Raw genomic sequence first — 17,842 nt, forward strand, 5'->3', positions numbered from 1 at the left:
GGTCAATGGCGTAGTCTATTTTAGTTGCCTCAAAATAGCAACGCGCCAACAATGCGCCTGAACACACCTAGTTTTTCAGACCAGAACGCCCATGGGCGCAAAGGGGGCACAAATGCATTTGCTATTTAAACAACGCGGCGCTAAACGTGAAAATTAGGGTGTAAACTAGCGAAAGACACTTGCGTCGCGCATTGCGCTGCATTGCGCCGGGTGTAAGATAGAGCCCATTATGTTTAATTTTACTTAATAAATATATAAATATAGCACACACACGATGTAAAGTGTTATTAATATCTAAACAAGCCTATGCATATGGATTTGTATGTAGCCTTAACAATAGTTTTAGAGCAAACACGTAGGCTATAAATATAAGGAAGAAATGATAGAAAACAGGAAAGTGGAATTAATGAAATAAATAAACTTTTCGATGATATTCTAATGATATTCACCGTGCCCTGGGAGGTTGCATGGTTTCTCCATGTTTTTGTCTTGGTCGCTTGGAGCTGGGGTTAGAATTAGGGTTTGGGTTAGGATGTCATTTTTTAAGGTTGTGCTAACCCTAAACCCAATCGAAAATGTTAAAAAATAAATAGCAAAAGAATTGAGAAAGCAATCAATAAAACTACAAAAAAGATGCGCCGTTTAAGTGAATGGGAAGGACACGCGTGTCATATGCATATGCATTTATTGCATGATTTTCACACTTTGTGCTATTTATACGCAACTCTGTGAGACTGGGTTCGCTTTCACACATACTCCGGAAAAGTGCATAAACAATATAATAAAGCATCCTTGTTTTCCACAAAACAATATACTTTAGATATTATTTGATAGTAGCCTAACTTTGGATTAAGGATGTCTAAAATCTCTAGCCTGGTGGTCAGGACATGAATGGATCAAATCAGCAGATTTCCAAAGGTTTATTTATCTACACATATATCATAAATACAAATTAACAGGGTAACTTTGCAGTATACCACATTATTTCCTACTATGTGATTTCCATATTATATACGTAAGTATTCAACGGAAATAAACGTCTGCAATATATATCCTCACAACATTATTATTTCTCAAAACTTTGAGAAAAAAATTATTTTCAGAGGAACTGTATTCTTACAGTTATTCAAAGATGTACACATTATTCCGCATATGACTTGAATATTAGACGAGAGTATTCATATGACGGCATGAACGTCTCATATGGCAGTAATATACACATATAACTTAACATAACAGCATAATGAAATTAATAAACAGACAAGGAAGCAGGATTGACATGTAAATTGTATTATTATTACCGGAAAAACAGCAATATTACTGAAATAAACTCTGAGGTAAATGCGCCAAACACGCTGTTAACCGCTAAAATAATGTTTGAATAGATGTTCCCTTTTAGAATAATATCTGACAAAAGAAGATATTTTGAGAAATAATGGTAAACACACAGAAGTAAGTGACCATAGACGTCCATAGTAGGAATAAAAAAATATGATGGAATTTAATGGCTACCGTCAACTGTGTGCTTACGTTTTCCTCATAATTTTTCACAATACTTCCACAATATTTTTTCCTACCATGGAAGTCAATAGTCACTATCTGCTGTGTGTTTACCATCATTTCTCAAAAAAATCTTCCTTTTTGTTCATCAGAAAAAAGAAATTCATACAGGTTAAGAACATCATGAGGATGAGTAAATGATGACAGAATTTTTATTTTAAAGTGAATTATCCCTTTAAATAAACCGATTCACATTATAATGGCAAATATAAGAAAGAGAAGTCAAACAGAACACAGGATTGTTATTACTGAAGTCAAATAAGATGCACTTACTTCGCATTCACTCACACATAACATTAAAGAAATTGTCCTTAAATCAACAGCAAAAGCTTGCGTCTGTATCAGCGATCAGGCTCTACACTGAGTTCTGTGGGCGGGATGCTCGCATGCAAATAGATCGCGGGCGCTGATTGGCTGCTGCGCTGGATGCTGTGCGTCAATCAATCTCGGCAAGAGAAGAGATCTTATTAGCGAACTTTCATAATTATAATAGCCTTTTAACAACCGCATAAACAAGTCTAAATAAGCAATAATAGTGGAAACACATTATTATCTCTTAAAACTTTATATGACAAAAATTATATTTAAAGGAAATATTCTTACAGTTATTCAAAGATCCACACATTATACCATATTTTATTTCCTGTTTATGAGCACGTTGGTCTCTGGCCTCGCTCTGATATGTAATAGCTGATTGACAGGTGCGCTTCCCCATCTTTCAAACAGGTATCATTTTGTAGTTACTCCCTTAGAAAAATTTGCCATGATTTTATTATTGTGAATTGTTTTTTTTTGCAGATTGATTAAGATTTGTATTTCCCTAATTTTACTACAAATACATGGTTATGGTTATTATTATTATTATTATTATTATTATTATTTTGACCACTGAGGGTTGGTGGTCTACGAAATTTTCCGTTAAATTTTTTGTTTCCACTCCGCGCCTGCTTTCAAGCCTTGCAAGTGGACTAAAATCAACTAGGCAAGATATTATATATGATATTCTTGCAAGTTTATTGAGAAATAGTAATTATCGGGGTGGTTTTCTGGACAGGTTACAAGTCCTAGACTAAAATAAATGTAAGAGCTGTCTGTCCTGATAACAACTTGCACTTGCACATAGCCTATCTTAAAATACATGAATGCCCTTTGTTTGCCTCAAAATGCACACAAGTAATGTTTTTAGTAAGGCATGATTGTTAAATCTAGTTATATTTCCTAATTAAACGAAGGCCTAGTCCTGATTTAAGCTAATCCCTCTCCGGGAAACCACCCAATTATGTTTCTGTGGGTCCCTGCTCATGTGTGAGTGGAGGCTAATGAAGTGGTTGACAAACTAGCTAAGAAAGCTTTAAATCATGCAGATGTTGACATACAAGTGGCTCTTAGTAAAAAAGAGGTCACTTAATAAATGGCACGATGCATGAAATATTGATAGCAAGAGCAGACATCTTAGCGTTCAGCTACTTTTTGGAAATGGAAGAAGTGCATTTAAGAACAGAAAAGAAAATATTATCATTTCACGTCTTCGAATCAGACATTCTGGACTAAATAATTCCCTTTTAAAATAGGAAAGCATGCAACTGGTAAATGCAGACATTGTTATCAAACAGAGACAATAGAGCATATTTTATGTCAACACAGTATGAAAATTAAAAAAATATATATCACTTATTCAGGAAATGAAACAAAATGGGCTTAAAAACTTTTTGGAATGTAATTTAGAGCAACAGAAGAAGTATAGAGCCATTATAAAACGACTCAAAGAAATCGGGTTATATGGGATAATTTAGTGTGTTTATTCCTTGCTTGTCTGTGCTCCAAACTCCAGATCAGTAGGTGGCGGTAGTGCACCATAAGTGGATTACCAACCGCCATAAAACTCTAGAAGAAGAAGATTCGATTCAAAAGACTCGTAAAGGCTTTGAAGCCTCGCGAATCAGTGTTTAAAGCGATCGTCACTAGAGCCCGATATCTTTAGCCACGTGTAAGTGCTTCGGTGTTTACATTGAAATAATTACTCCGTTTTCGATTATTTTATTGGTTTGTCAACAGAAGACAGGATTTATTAATACACTAACCGTTAGCAGTGAGATGAAGTTAGTGATGGGAGAAACGAAGCTTTTCGAAGCTTCGAATCAATTGAACCAATTGCTTCGAAAATTGGTTCAGTTTTTCGAAGCAGTTCGAAACACCACACACGCTGGCGACCCCTGCTGGTCAAAATAGTTTAAAGCAGATATGGCCAAACATTTTACACTTTTTTTTACAAAATAATAGCAAGATTTTTATTAAAATATGTTAAAAAATGATTTAACTTAATTAAGACATAGTTAAAAGTGTATTATGTGTTTTTAGTTTTATTTAGGGCAAACAAATCATTAAAACTAACTACCCTTTTAATTATGCACATTTTTGTCATTAAATCTGTCTATAAACAATAAATAGACAAAATGGCAGCGTTATTAGTCAGAAGGATAAATGTTTTATGAACTTTTATAATAAAACTGACCCGAGTTCACCGAAACATATTAGACACTGGTCATGCGATCAACTCCCCCTAGTGGTGAACCATCGGATTTTCGAAACGTTTCGAAACAGTTATGACGTAATGAAGCCTCGTTTGCTAAAATCACGTGACATTGGCCAGTTTGAAACACGCTCCGAACCACTGATTCGAAACAAAAGATTCGTAAATGTTTTGAAGCCTCATGAAGCAGTGCTTCGAAAACGACCATCACTAGATGAAGTTGAAAATCTGACCCGGACTCACTGTTGTCTCTGGAGCAGGGATCATTGTCCGGACAGCGTCATAAACATCTCCTGACTCATACAGTTGTGTACTTTGAGGTAATGTCCAGCACGTTTAATAAGAATATTATTCAATGTTTTTACTCATGTATTATGAACCAGTGTAGGCCTACTGTGGAAATCGAGGACTTAAAACGGAAGATGTGCGCTATTCATACAACTTTAAAATTACCTGAGGACTGCATCTGTATTTAACACTTCTTATTTAAGTTCTTGTTTTACCTTCAGTAACGTTAGGGGAGAGTGGGGTACAAACTAAGGCTTTTGGCTTTGGCTAAGTTATATCATTAAAAAATATTTGCGTTAGATATATTTTTTTTACACAATCAAAACATCTCTGCTACAAATGAACACTTAGGGGCGGTTTCCCAGACAGGGTTTAAATCTAGTCTCAGACTAAAATGCATATTTGAGTTCTCTTAACTGAAAACAGCTTGCACTGACATAAGATACGTTTAAATACATCATTACCATTGTTTTAGATACACATGAGTTGTTTTTGTAAGGTATGTTTGTAAAAACAACTTAAATTGCCTAAAATAACTAAGGCCTAGTACTGCTGGATTAATATAAACCCTGTCCTGGAAACTGACCCTTAAAGTTTGTTTGTGGGATCTACCGTTTTCGTACACAGGAAGTGACAGGAGTGCAAACGTTACCTCAGTTGGGGTTCATTGTAACATCTGCTAGAAAAGTTAGTTTAAACACAAATGATTAATTCAAATTATGTTTATATACTTATTAGATACTTATAATAGATAGTTATTCACACATTCATCCATCTCTGATCCTTCATCTAACCGTCCTTGTATTATGCATCAAGAGCAAAAATGATAATTGAGTTATTTCCCCTGATATTGTATTAACAGTTACCATTTTGATGAATAAGTATTTACAATATTTTTATTTCATTATTATTGTATACCTGAGGCTTAACTGTAACAGTGTGTGACAACTAACCCCCGCTGTGTAAACATGTTTTTCAATCCCAGCTATCAGTTACTGGGAGTTGCTAACATGTTTCAAAATGATGTTATGTTTTAGGTAACAAGACAGTGATTAAAACTTGCATAAACAAAAATCTTGCAGCATAATTTTGTTTAAAATATTAAGATTTAATGCAATTTTAGTTGAATTTCTACCCTTAGGTGAGATGATTATAAAGTGGTGTAGTGGGGCCTGGAGAAGTGGGTATACTCTTAATTTTGATCCCAATTTTTTTAAAGTGTCCCAGCAATAGATAACGCCCTTTGTTATAAACATGTAAATAGTCTTACAAGTAGATCACCACAAAATGGACTGGTAGTATTTTCACATTGTCACTTAATTTCTGATGTTGGACTTCTGTATCATTTTGAAATTAGGGTGCAGATTTTTTAGAAAATGGGCCTACTGGCTAACAGACTAGGAATAGACAACTAATTAGAATGAATGAATTGTGAGTAAAATTTTTAGTCTGTTCACACATTAAAATTAGACAACTATTCTCTCACCTTGCAAATAGTCTACTCTGGTCTAGTTACTCTTGTAAACTATATTTTGGAACAGTTGATTTGAAACAGATAGTTTACTAGAGTATGCCAACATTATATATTTAGGGGGACATTTTACAAATATTGCAGGTAGGCCTAATACATTAATAAAAGATATATTAATACTATATTCTAAAACATAAAAGATAAGGATACATGGTGTTTTAAGAGATTAGTTTAGTTATTAGTTATAGTTTATTACTTTTTTTTTTAACAAACTTTAATTTACTGTATACTTTGTAATGCACTGTAAGTCGCTTTGGATAAAAGCCTCAATATTTTCATAAAAAATATAAAAATAACAGTATTTAGTCTGTATTTAAATAAATTTTACAACATATGACACTCTTAACCCAATGCAGGGTTTATAAATTGATGCTTATATATTTAAGTCATTGAACTTAATGTCAAGTAGTGCAACACTTATCTAAATATGACATAACAAATAACTGATTTAATGATTTTAAAGGTGCAGTGTGTAATTTTCAGAAGGATCTCTTGACAGAGATGCAAAATAATATACAAAACTATATTATCAGGGGTGTATAAAGACATTTTTATAATTAACCGTTATTTTTTTATTACCTTAGAATGAGACGTTTTTATAAAATAAAAAAATCCTCCATATATCATTTAAGGTGGGGGATTATTTCCCCTCCATTTTTCAGGCCTTGACCTCCACAGAAGCCACACTTGCATTTGACCCCAAGGACTACATCAAGTCAAGTAAGTTTTGATGATAAAACTTGGATAAATATATTTGATCTATGATATTATGGTTTAACTAGCAAATACTAAAATGAGTTTATACAGTAGCTAGCCAGTAAATAAGATGTCTGAATAAAAGCTAGTACTATTATAATAACTATAATAATGTTTATTATGCGTTTGCGTTTCTTAATGAAAGAATCTGTCTGTAGGAGCCATGTTAAGAGTATGTCATGTGACCGTGGGAGAAAAAAGGCGTCATTAATTATCTAGGGTTAAAATACCTGTGTGTAGCTTTGGAAACATGGGGGTGAGTGCAGGATAGGGCTGGGTATCGATTCAAATGTTCCAGATCAATTAGATTTCGATTCACAAGCTATCAAAACTGATTCGATTCCGATTCTCGATTAAATTTTCCATTCTGGTTCTCGGGTAGGTTTTTATACTCGATTCTCGATTCAACTCAATGAATATAGATTTAATACAAATACTATATTAATAAAAAAGAACTGTGAACAGCAGTTTACAAGTGGGTAATTAATAAAAAAATTAAAAGCCACAACACTAACGTTGAAGAAGACTAGTAATTAGATTAAAGTTAATCTTACGTTCAATGTTTGTGGAAATAAATATGAAAGAAAAAAAATCTATTCTGCTCTTTGAGAATCAATTTTTATTAGACCACGTTTAAAAAAAAAACGATTAATCGGAAAATCGATTTTTTTTGCCCAGCCCTAGTGCAGGAGCACATATTTTTTGGTTGACCGTATGATCTATTATATATTTATTCAGACTCGGTATTGTTGACTATACTTTGCTATATTGAAACAATCTTCAAATGGATTGAGAATAAACGGCAAACTGTAAGGATGATTGACGTGTCACAATTTTATTGCTTCCCACTCAGCTCCTTGGCTGTTTAAAACGGGTTATTGTGCCACTACAGAATCAATTAAAGTTCGACTTACAATTAAAGGCGGAGTCCATGATGTTTGAAAGCCAATGTTGATATTTGAAATCACCTAAACAAACACGCCCCTACCCCAATAGAATCTGGACCTTCTGTTGATAGACCTGCCCCACACATACGCAACCCTGCATTTGATTTGATTTGATTTGATTGGCTATAAGTGTGTTTTGGTAGTCGGCCCGTCTCCTTTTCCAACGCGTTTTTCAAACATCGTGGACTCCGCCTTTAAATCAGTCAAGACGTCATTTTTAAAATCTGCATTACCTTGCATGCATGTCTGCTTATGACCAAACAATATATTTATTTATGTTTGCATATGGTATAGTTTATATTCATTTCCACAAATTTCAAAAAATTCCTATAAATTCCTGTTAATTTTCTAATTTAGAATACTTAAAAATTCCCCAGATTAAGTTCTCATGTACAATTTCTGGAAATTTACCAGAAACTTTCCGCCCGTTAGCAAACCTATTTGAAATTTTGGAAGGATTATTGTCAATGATTTTGTCAGTAATTTAAATATATTTTCTCTGTTGTTTTTTCTGGCCATATCATTTCATTCAGGCTGAGCTCACTTTGTGCCGTCAGTGCAGACGTGTTTCACATGGAGGTATAATTTAAGTACAAATATTATGTGAGGTTTAGGTCATGTTTTCAGTCATCTGTATTTTTGTCTGTTGCATTTGAAGATTAAAACTGAGCAACAAAGAGCGTAAAAGTGGGAGGAAGAGAGAAAGTTGTGCTTTCTAATTCTCCCACAACATCTACAGATCAAATAAAATAATGTTTTTGTAATCTGTGTGGGTCCTGATTCATTTTCAATGCAGGAAAACCCTGCGGCAATAATCAGATGATGTCTGCATCATTTCACTTTGACATGCATAACTAACTTCTATTCAAAACCTTGATCGCTCGATTTAAATAAAATGAAAACGTTAAATTAATTAAAAAAGGAAAATCGCCCAGGTCTTCACCAAACATAGATTCAGATTCTGTAATTAATGCTTTAGAACACATTCTGAAGTGAAACATTAAAAAGTCTGAAACAGATGGTGAATGTTTTACTGACATTAAATGTTTTAATGTCTCTTCTTTCATCTCTATTTTACACCCATAGAGTGAAAGTGATTGAGATCTTCAGTGAAGCTCCTCCTACAACAATCCACCAATAAATGCTGGAGTCAAACACACAGAGAAATCACTCCATGTGTGACAACTGAAATCTTCATGACATAATGTTGATACTGGTGAAAGAGGAGCTTGAGAAGATGACAGATCCACAACCATGTAGAATAAAGGATGAAGATACTGAGGAACAAATAGGTTGGTGTCTATTTTTCAATCTTTTTTTTCAAAACATTGGCATTGAGAAACATGAGATGATAACTTTCTTCATCTATAATAGATTCAGTAGAATTAGATTGAAACATCAGGTAAAGAGTTTTATCCAAACAACCTTCGGTGGATTTAATGACTGTGGGGCTGTTTACACTTGGTATTAAGATGTGTTTTCATCCATCGGATCACAAGTGGACGAGAGAGAGACACATCACGTTTACACCTGGTATTTAAATCCGTCTCTTGTGTCCACTTTCTACCGCTTCTGTCCTGAATACTGTGAGGGGGTGGTCTGTCGAGACGGTGGGCGAGTCTCTTCTGCTGTCATTCAAACGCGAGCGGGAGTAATGAGTTTATATGGACGCGAACTAATATTATGTCGGAGTCCGCTGCTTGTTTAGCAAGTAAACATGCTGCACAGTGTTTTGTTCGTGTATATGTTAGAGCTTTCTCTGAATTTTCAGCGCAATTGGTGAAATAGGATTGCGCAACTTTCACACGCTTTCAAAACGAAACTACGGAGATCAGACGCTTTAGTTTAGAGCCCTGCAAGCCCGTCGGGGCCCGACGGGGCCCGACAGGCTAAGCCCATTTGGGCCGGGCTCGGGCTGTTTTTTTTTTTACAGACCGGGCTCGGGTCGGGCTCGGGCTTATTTTAACGTCTCTCCTCATTGTGTGTGTGTTTGCGTGTGTAGCAGAGACAGCGCGCATCTGAGGCTTACATTAATGGGTTTATCCTTTAAATGTTACTTTTGCTACGTTTACTCCTTTCAATTACAAACCACCGTATTCGACCCTCATAAACGGATTCGTTCGCAAAAGCTGCAGACCTTGTTTTAGTTTGAGAACTCAGACTTTGCGGTGGAGTGTAAATGAACGTAGATGGAGTCTTATGTAAACAAACAGCTCATGTTAATGTGACAGGCGCTGTCAGTGACAGCGCATCATTTTCAAAGTAAAAATTTTTTTTATTCAGGTAAATGGAGGTTTGCAACGGAGGTTTTGCCAAAATAGTAAACATCTATACCAACCAGCTATTATAAACGCATATCAGATTGTTTTAACATGTATCCTTATAGATAATGTCTGTTTTATATTTATGTTTGAGTATTGTTAGGTTTGAATATTGTTGTAATGTTGTTGTTGTTGTTGTTGTTTTGTTTAAATTTATTTAGCTTATTACGAAAGATAGACCGTCATTTTAAACGCCATACGCGTTGTAAAGATTAATTTGAAGGGAGAATTGTAATGGGTGAGACATTATTTTCGAGTTTAATTTAAGTTTTTCTTGCTACTTTAAAATGAATTTCGTTTCATATAATTTGTCTCTTAATTTTAATCGATGTTTTGTTGATAAGTTTTGTGAATATAAATGAATAAACACAAAAAAAATCAACGTCATATTAATATTTAATGCTCGTTTAGCCGATTGCGCTTTTTGCTATAGCGGAGGACGTGCACGGACCTCGCACACTTTTAAAAATTAACGTCATACTAATTTTTATTTATTAATTGCACACTGAACAGCGACAGGTAAGGGAAGATAAGTTATTTAGTGTTTTTCTGAAGAATACAGTCAGTTCGTACAAAAATGTTCAAATGGACTATAAGATCATAAATATGAACTGTGAACAATGAACTATTAACTCCCTACATTAAAGCAATAAGCATTTCTAATCTGTAGGCTAAAGCTATACTTCACCTCTTATTACGCATCCGAGAGAGAGAGCGCGCATCAAAGAGCGCGCGCGTCAGAGAGAGCTTAAAAGTGATTGATATTGGTCTCGGGTTAGGTCGGGTTCGGGCTGAAAAAATTGCAGGCATTGTCGGGCTTGGATCGGGTAGGGCTTGAACACTTCGGGCCAGGGCCGGGTTAGGGCTGGAATTTTTGGCCCGTGCAGGGCTCTACTTTAGTTTTATCAATGAAAGGCTAAAAATAGCACTGTTCACCGTCTGTTCACGCCAGAAGTCAGAAAAGACATAAAACTTGTGTTTAGTACCTCATATTAGATAAATGGGCGGAGGGAAGGCGGTCGCGTGTGGCTGTTCAAACACATTCAACCACATGTGCGTTTACACTACAAAAGCAATGCGATCGAAAGGGGTTTGCAACAACGCGTTGTAATTTAAAATTAACAGCAAGACAACTAGCAGTGCATGTGCTTTAACCGCTATAACCCAACGACCCCCTTCTTTAGACTAAGAAGCATCCCCCTCTAACCCGTCGTTTAAAACAATTGACCCTTCGCAGGAAGCTTGATTGACAGGTGATCTGACGAATCATACTTCTTCGCCATTTAAAGCAGTCAGGAGAGTTAGTAGATTAACATGGGAGGATTAGAACTTGAAAAGCGGAATGTACAGACGCCTTTCTGCGGTTAAAATAACAACAGACTGTTAATAATTGTTTTTAAGCATTATTTAAACATTCTCTATGATAATAAATGTTATATATGTGTGTATTTAATAACACGGTTTTGGCAATTATAGAGTTCTTATGACGGTGTTCAACTATAACCGTCCGTCTCACGTTATATAATAACCGTCACACCCCTAATTGGAAACACCAGAAGTGTTAAAGGGTTTTGAACACAGCACAAGAGTTGAACTACAAGAACAGAAATTGACAATAGAAATTACATAACAGTGTTTCCCCTAGCTTTACAGCCTGGGGGGGGGTAGGTTGGTTGGGTATGTATATACAGGGGTTAAATTGTGATTTGTTATGTGGGAGCTCTGTGGGGAGGGGTACTTTGAGGGATAAAATGTTTAATACTGATGACAGCAAAGCCACTGGTGTGTTTCAATGACATTCTGGACTTCTGATAGGATTTGAAAAGTTTCAGCTTTAAAGCTGTGTCAGAGGTTGACGACAATTTTTTTAAAAGAGGGTCTGAACTTTAAATTATGCAAGTCTATGAGTTTAAAAACCTATATCAATTTGTTGCACATGTCATTATGCACATTTGATCAAACTTTGAAGGAAGTTAACCCTTAAGAGTTCCTAGGGACATTTTGTGCCATTTTGATTTTTAAACCATCTTGACTGTGATGATCGAATATTGCCCAAACTTGCCAAAGGTTAATCATTTTTGATACATTTTAGAATTTTGGTTTCAGTTTTTTAAATTAGCTTAAAATGGCTAAGCTATGCAAAAACCGACTAATGTGTTCCTAAGGACAAAAAATGCCTCATTGAAAACCATTATAACTACCATTTTTGACCCCCCATTTATCTTAACATAAACTAATACATACCTTTATGTCAATATATCATTTTGAACTACTGGCCTTGAAGTTTAAATTTTTATACTTGTCCACCAGGTGGCGCTACTTTTTACCATTTCATGCATTCATCAAAATGTCAAAAATTTTGCTGTTTTCTGCGGAACGCATAGCTGCTGAAAAGATAAACCTTTAATGTTGAAAATTGGTGTGGGTGTAAAAAAAGCATGTCTGAGTGGTATAAGGGAGTGGGGGTGGAGTCGGTGTTGAGTGGGGCAGGGGGGCAGATTCAACATATCCAAATTCTTCTCTCTTTTGAGGGAACATTCTGCGTTATAAACTAATTTAGTAATAAAAACGATGAGAGGCCAGAACCGGCCTCATTTCTCGCTCATTTTGTTTCTCGCTCATGTTGTTTATGCAAGTAGACTGCTATAAGTATGAACAGTATAGCAGAAGTAGTGGAAATGGCAAGGCATTACAGCACACATAAGGCTCCTGAAAAAATCATGCACTTCAAGAGCGAGGATGGCTCCTCATCTTCCACCGAGGATTCTGAGGTAGACATGGAGGCCTCCAGAGGTAGAAGTAGACCAGCTGGAGTCTAAGGCTGAATCTGAAACCGCATACTGCCATACTATATAGTAGGCAAAAAGCAGTATGGGAACGAATAGTATGTCCGAATCCTCAGTATCAATAAAATCAGTAGGCGAGAAATCCCCAGATGCCCTACTGAGTCCGCCCAGATTCTGAAGCGGACAGATAAAAAATGAATCAGCCCCTTAGTCTCTGGAGTGAGAAATCAGGACAGGTCACTCTCTGAGCTACGATGTCCCACAAAAGGTTTCACGACATCAGCCGATCACTGTGGTTCGATTAATGTTAACAAACAGCCATATAAAGGGCTAAAATTTCCACAAATTTAATTAATATTTAATATGTGTGTTTCAGGCAGAAGTAGTTCTAAAAGACTGAATCGTTTAAAGTGGAAAAAAATATTGACGCATGATATTTTTAGAGCAGTTTTTAGGAAGGTGTCATTTTGTGGCCTTAGGAACACTTAAAGGGGGGGGTTTCAATGGTATTTCAAGCATTCTGACTTATTAACACAGTTATAGAGTTGTTTCCTCATGTTAAATGTAGGCAGTTAGACATGTTACAGAGTATTTCTGTGCCGAATGCACTTCGCCAGGGTTCGTACAAGTTTCGGAAAGTTTTTTTCGATTACAGGTCCAGCTGACGTTTCAGGGGTTTTCTATACGTATCACTTCTTTATATGGGCACCTCCCCTGGAAATCCCCGCCCACCCTTCAATCAGCGGGAGACGCTAGAGCTTGCAAACAGCTTATCACACCACTCAGCTTTGTTTAATTTCAAAAGTCAACAATGGCCCGAATGAAGAAGTGTGTTTTTGGATGTAAGGAGAAGAAATCCAGCCTTATGAAAACAATGGATATAGTTTATTATCCGGGGTAGCAGCGGAGTTTTAGGTGTGTGTTTGATGCGCTGGATTTTCCCAACCGGGTCATGACGAGTTGCACGCGGTAAGTAAGACTTCTGTCTTATGTTGGAAATAGTCGCGTGCATATTATATAAATGACACGAGCATGTAGTGATTCATAAGTTATAAGTGTTGTATAGTGTTGCATGACTCGTACTCGCTCCTCCTGCCGTATAACTCCTCCATTTTTTCGTACGTTATCGGAAAGATTCTGTAAAGCTAATCTTTCTTTTATAAATCTGATTAAACTAAAGACTCTTCAGAGATATAAAGGATGTAATACTACTCTGACTATAGGTACTCCAGATTAATATCAGAAATGCAGAAACAGCGTGTGTTACGTGAGCTTTAAGGAAGTTTTTTATAAAATCTGACCTTGTTCAAAAAATAACAATGCATAAAAAAATCAATGTCGCTACCAATCTTTGACCCATCCTAGGGTATAATAATAATAATAATAATAATAATCACATGGTGGTTCAAATGTGTTTTTTGGAAAATATATTTCGTTTTTTTGTTTTTTTCTGTTAAAAAACATGGGCTAATGTAAACAAACAGGCATATAAAGGGTTAAAATTTTCACAGATTTAATTAATATTTGATATGTATGTTTCAGGCAGAAGTAGTTCTAAAAGACTGCATCGTTTAAGATTAAAAAAATATTGACGCATGATATTTTTAGAGCAGTTTTTGGTTTCATTTTGTGGCCTTAGGAACACTTAAAGTCGCCATGGAACGGAAGTAGCGATTGCCCTATTTTCCCCGTGGTGACGTATATCCGAATGAAACGGCTTTTGAGATGAAATAAGGCAGGGCTGGATTTGAATTTGTCCATCGAGATCTGATTGGATTGTTTGAAGTTGGGTCGTGTTGCTAACTGCTAATCGCTGCGATCTTCTCCCGGACCCCGCCCACCTGCCATACTTTTGACCGGAAGTGAAGAGAGATCGTTTTGAGGAGGGGAGGAGATTTGCATTTTTGATTAAAGATTATGAGCACACACGAATTGTTTAAAAATAATGAAGCTCACAGAAGTCATTTGTTAGTAATACCACAATATTAAAAAAAAAAAAAAAAAAATATATATATATATAGTTTTTCATTTCAATTTCATTGCGACTTTAAGGAAGTTTTTAAAGGAACTCTTGAGGGTTAAAAGAATCAACCTCCTTGAATAATTCTAGGCATAAGATAGGCTACACAAAAAGACATAATTAACAAGAAAATGTACAACACACAGTACTGTATCAGCAACATGTCTTAGAAATTAGCCATAGAGATTCCCTATGCTGGTCAGCAGCTAGTAAAACAATCATATAGTTAGGTTTGATTTGTGTAATCAAAATACATTATTTTATTAAACTATACAATGAGTATCCAGTGTTATCCAGTAATTAGATGAGTGACATACATACATTAGTCTTCTATTAAGTTTTCTCAACGTGGGCACCATTCTTACCTCTCTCTCGCTTTGAGCTGCATATTTTCAACTTACGCGAAGACGTGTTTAAAGGGAAAAGCATCATTCGCAAATTCAGAAATATGACGGCATACAATGTTACTGTTACACAGAGTTACTACATTACACCTGCTCGGCGCGGGCATATATAGCATGAGAGTGGGAGAGAATGTGCGCGTGTGTGTGGGAAAGTCATGATAAACTCGTCTTCTCTCAGTAACATCCGTGAATGTTGATGTTTACACAAAAAAAGAAAGTATACGGAGGAACAGACTTTGAAAACACTGTCACATTTTCAGTTATGGGAGAGAGAGGTGCACGCTGCACACAACATGAGAGAGAGCGCGCACAGTAACTTAAGCCGAACAGTAAAATATAAATGTCCGCACTCAATTGGATAATTGTAAACGCGCAAACACAGACAGAAAAGACATGCCATTGTGGAAATAAGATAAATAACATATCACTTGGGGGCTATATTGTTTAATAAACTAACAAATTGTTCTCTGGCGCTATAAAGAAATTCAAATCAAATTTACTTGACCTTCAAGGGGGGCGGGTCGAGCCGTTAGGAGGGCGGGGTGCCCCCCTTATATAATGGTAGGGGAAACACTGCATAAAGTACTTCACATTAAAAATAACACGGATACATGACATCTCAAATGTGTTTTGTCATTCTGGTTTATCAATATGAACTATTTACTGTCTTCATTTTAGATTTGATGGAAGTGAAAGAGGAGAGTCAAGCTGAAGTGGATGAGAAACATCAGATTGTAAAAATAAACCATAATGTTTCACAGAAAGAAACTCTGAAGACAGAAGACATAAAGTGTGAAAATAGTTTCAGTGAAGATGAACGCCCTGCAGATCACAAGAGGACTCACAGTGAGGAGAAACCTTTCACATGTCAACAATGTGGAAAGAGTTTTAGAACAAAAGATAACCTTAAAGCACACATAAGGATTCACACTGGAGAGAAACGACACGTGTGCCATCACTGTGAAAAGAGTTTTACAACTGCAGGTAACCTTAAGAAACATTTGAGGATTCACACTGGAGAGAAACCTTACACTTGTCAACAGTGTGGAAAGTGTTTCTCTTTTGTAAGTAACCTTAAGGTACACGCGAGGATTCACACTGGAGAGAAACTATTTGTGTGCCAAGAGTGTGGAAAGAGTTTTATTACTGCAGCTGAACTTAAGGTACACATGAGGTTTCACACCGGAGAGAAACCTTACACTTGTCATCAATGTGGAAAGAGTTTCTTTGCTAAAAGTTACCTTAAAATACATGCAAGAATTCACACTGGAGAGAAACCTTACAGATGCCATGAATGTGAAAAATGTTTCAGAAGCAAAAGTAGCCTGATAACACACATGAAAATTCACAAAGGAGAGAAACTTCACACGTGTCTTCAGTGTGGAAAGTGTTTAAGTACGGAGAGTCATCTTAAGAAACACATGATAACTCACAGTGAAAAGAAACCTCACGCATGTTCTCAGTGTGAAAAGAGTTTCATAGATAACCGTGAACTTGAGACTCACATGAGAAGACACACTGGAGAGAAACCTTACATATGTCTTCAGTGTGAAAAAAGTTATATAAGTGAAAAAACTCTTAAGACACACATGAAAGTTCACACTGAAGGAAAACCGTTCACTTGTCAACACTGTGTGGAAAGAGTTTTACAGTAAAGGGTGCCCTTAACACACACATGAGAATCCACACTCGATAGAAACCATTCATATGTCAACAGTGTGGATATGGCAACAAAGTTTAGAAATCAGCTGAGGTCTTAATAAAACTGTCTGGAGGACCTTTACTAAAAGTCTACATGCGCACAAATTCCCAAGATGTCTGTACTTGTGTTCTTGTAGACTTGTAAAACGTCATCAGTCACCACCCAAGTACTGCTCCAATTCCAACTTTGCATCGTGCCAAGTTCAAAAAACATCCCCGGATGTGTTCTTGATCCGCTTATTTTATTGAGGATGCATCAGGAGGTGACGTGTGGACTTAGGACAGCCAAGTTTCCCAGAATGCATTTTGCATCAGCGGCAATGAAGCTTAAAACCTGCAAAATATTTGAAATATTACTCTTTCTGTTTCATAAAATGTAGCTGTTTAGTCAAGAATATAGCTGAATAAACTACTAACTGACCACAGATTTGTAAAGATAGTGCCTATATTAAAGATTTTGGATATTTGAGATCAAGGTGATCAGCAGGCGGTCAGCGCCGTGTACACCGCCGAGGGCAGCCTTATGTTGTCAAGTCCTTCTAAATAGTCCTTCTACTGACAAGCCCAACCGCATGGAAAAAAAGCAACCGCAACAACCGCGCCTGTCACGTTAAATTCATGAAACTATATGCCGCCTTGTTTTTCACGTCATGCTGACATGTATATTAAAGGCCAAATAGATTGTCAAGAGTTAAGAGAGTAGGCCAATTTGTTTTTCGTAAATTTCAATAAAAAAATGTAATACTTCATATTTCGTTAAATCATAGTGAATGTGTGAAAAAGTAAAACTGAGATGACAGAATAACTGTGGCGTCGTCTCCCTCTAGATCCAGTTTTAAAGATTAAAAGTACTTTAACTCTTTCACCGCTAGCATTTTTCATGATTTTCACAAAAGTTTAATGCCTTCCAGAAAATGCTCCTTTTTAAATATATAAACATATAATATATAAAATAAAAGAACAGACCCTCTGCTTTCAAACAAAAAAAAATCCGTTTC

General features: G+C 36.1%; 1 protein-coding gene and 1 pseudogene across 1 annotated transcript in view; both read left to right on the forward strand.

The window, feature by feature from the left end:
* LOC141350776 (uncharacterized) overlaps positions 1 to 17,842 on the forward strand; it is a 381,966-nt pseudogene that overhangs the window by 256,983 nt on the left and 107,141 nt on the right.
* Positions 4,303 to 17,842, forward strand: part of LOC129422749 (uncharacterized) — a 38,030-nt gene continuing 24,490 nt past the window's right edge. The window contains exons 1-2 of the mRNA XM_073856567.1: positions 4,303 to 4,410; positions 6,572 to 6,629. The gene's annotated coding sequence lies outside the window, so the exon portion shown is untranslated. The remainder of the gene's footprint in view (positions 4,411 to 6,571; positions 6,630 to 17,842) is intronic.

The sequence above is a fragment of the Misgurnus anguillicaudatus genome, chromosome 19 (genome assembly GCF_027580225.2).
Source record: "Misgurnus anguillicaudatus chromosome 19, ASM2758022v2, whole genome shotgun sequence".
Taxonomy (NCBI): Eukaryota; Metazoa; Chordata; class Actinopteri; order Cypriniformes; family Cobitidae; genus Misgurnus; species Misgurnus anguillicaudatus.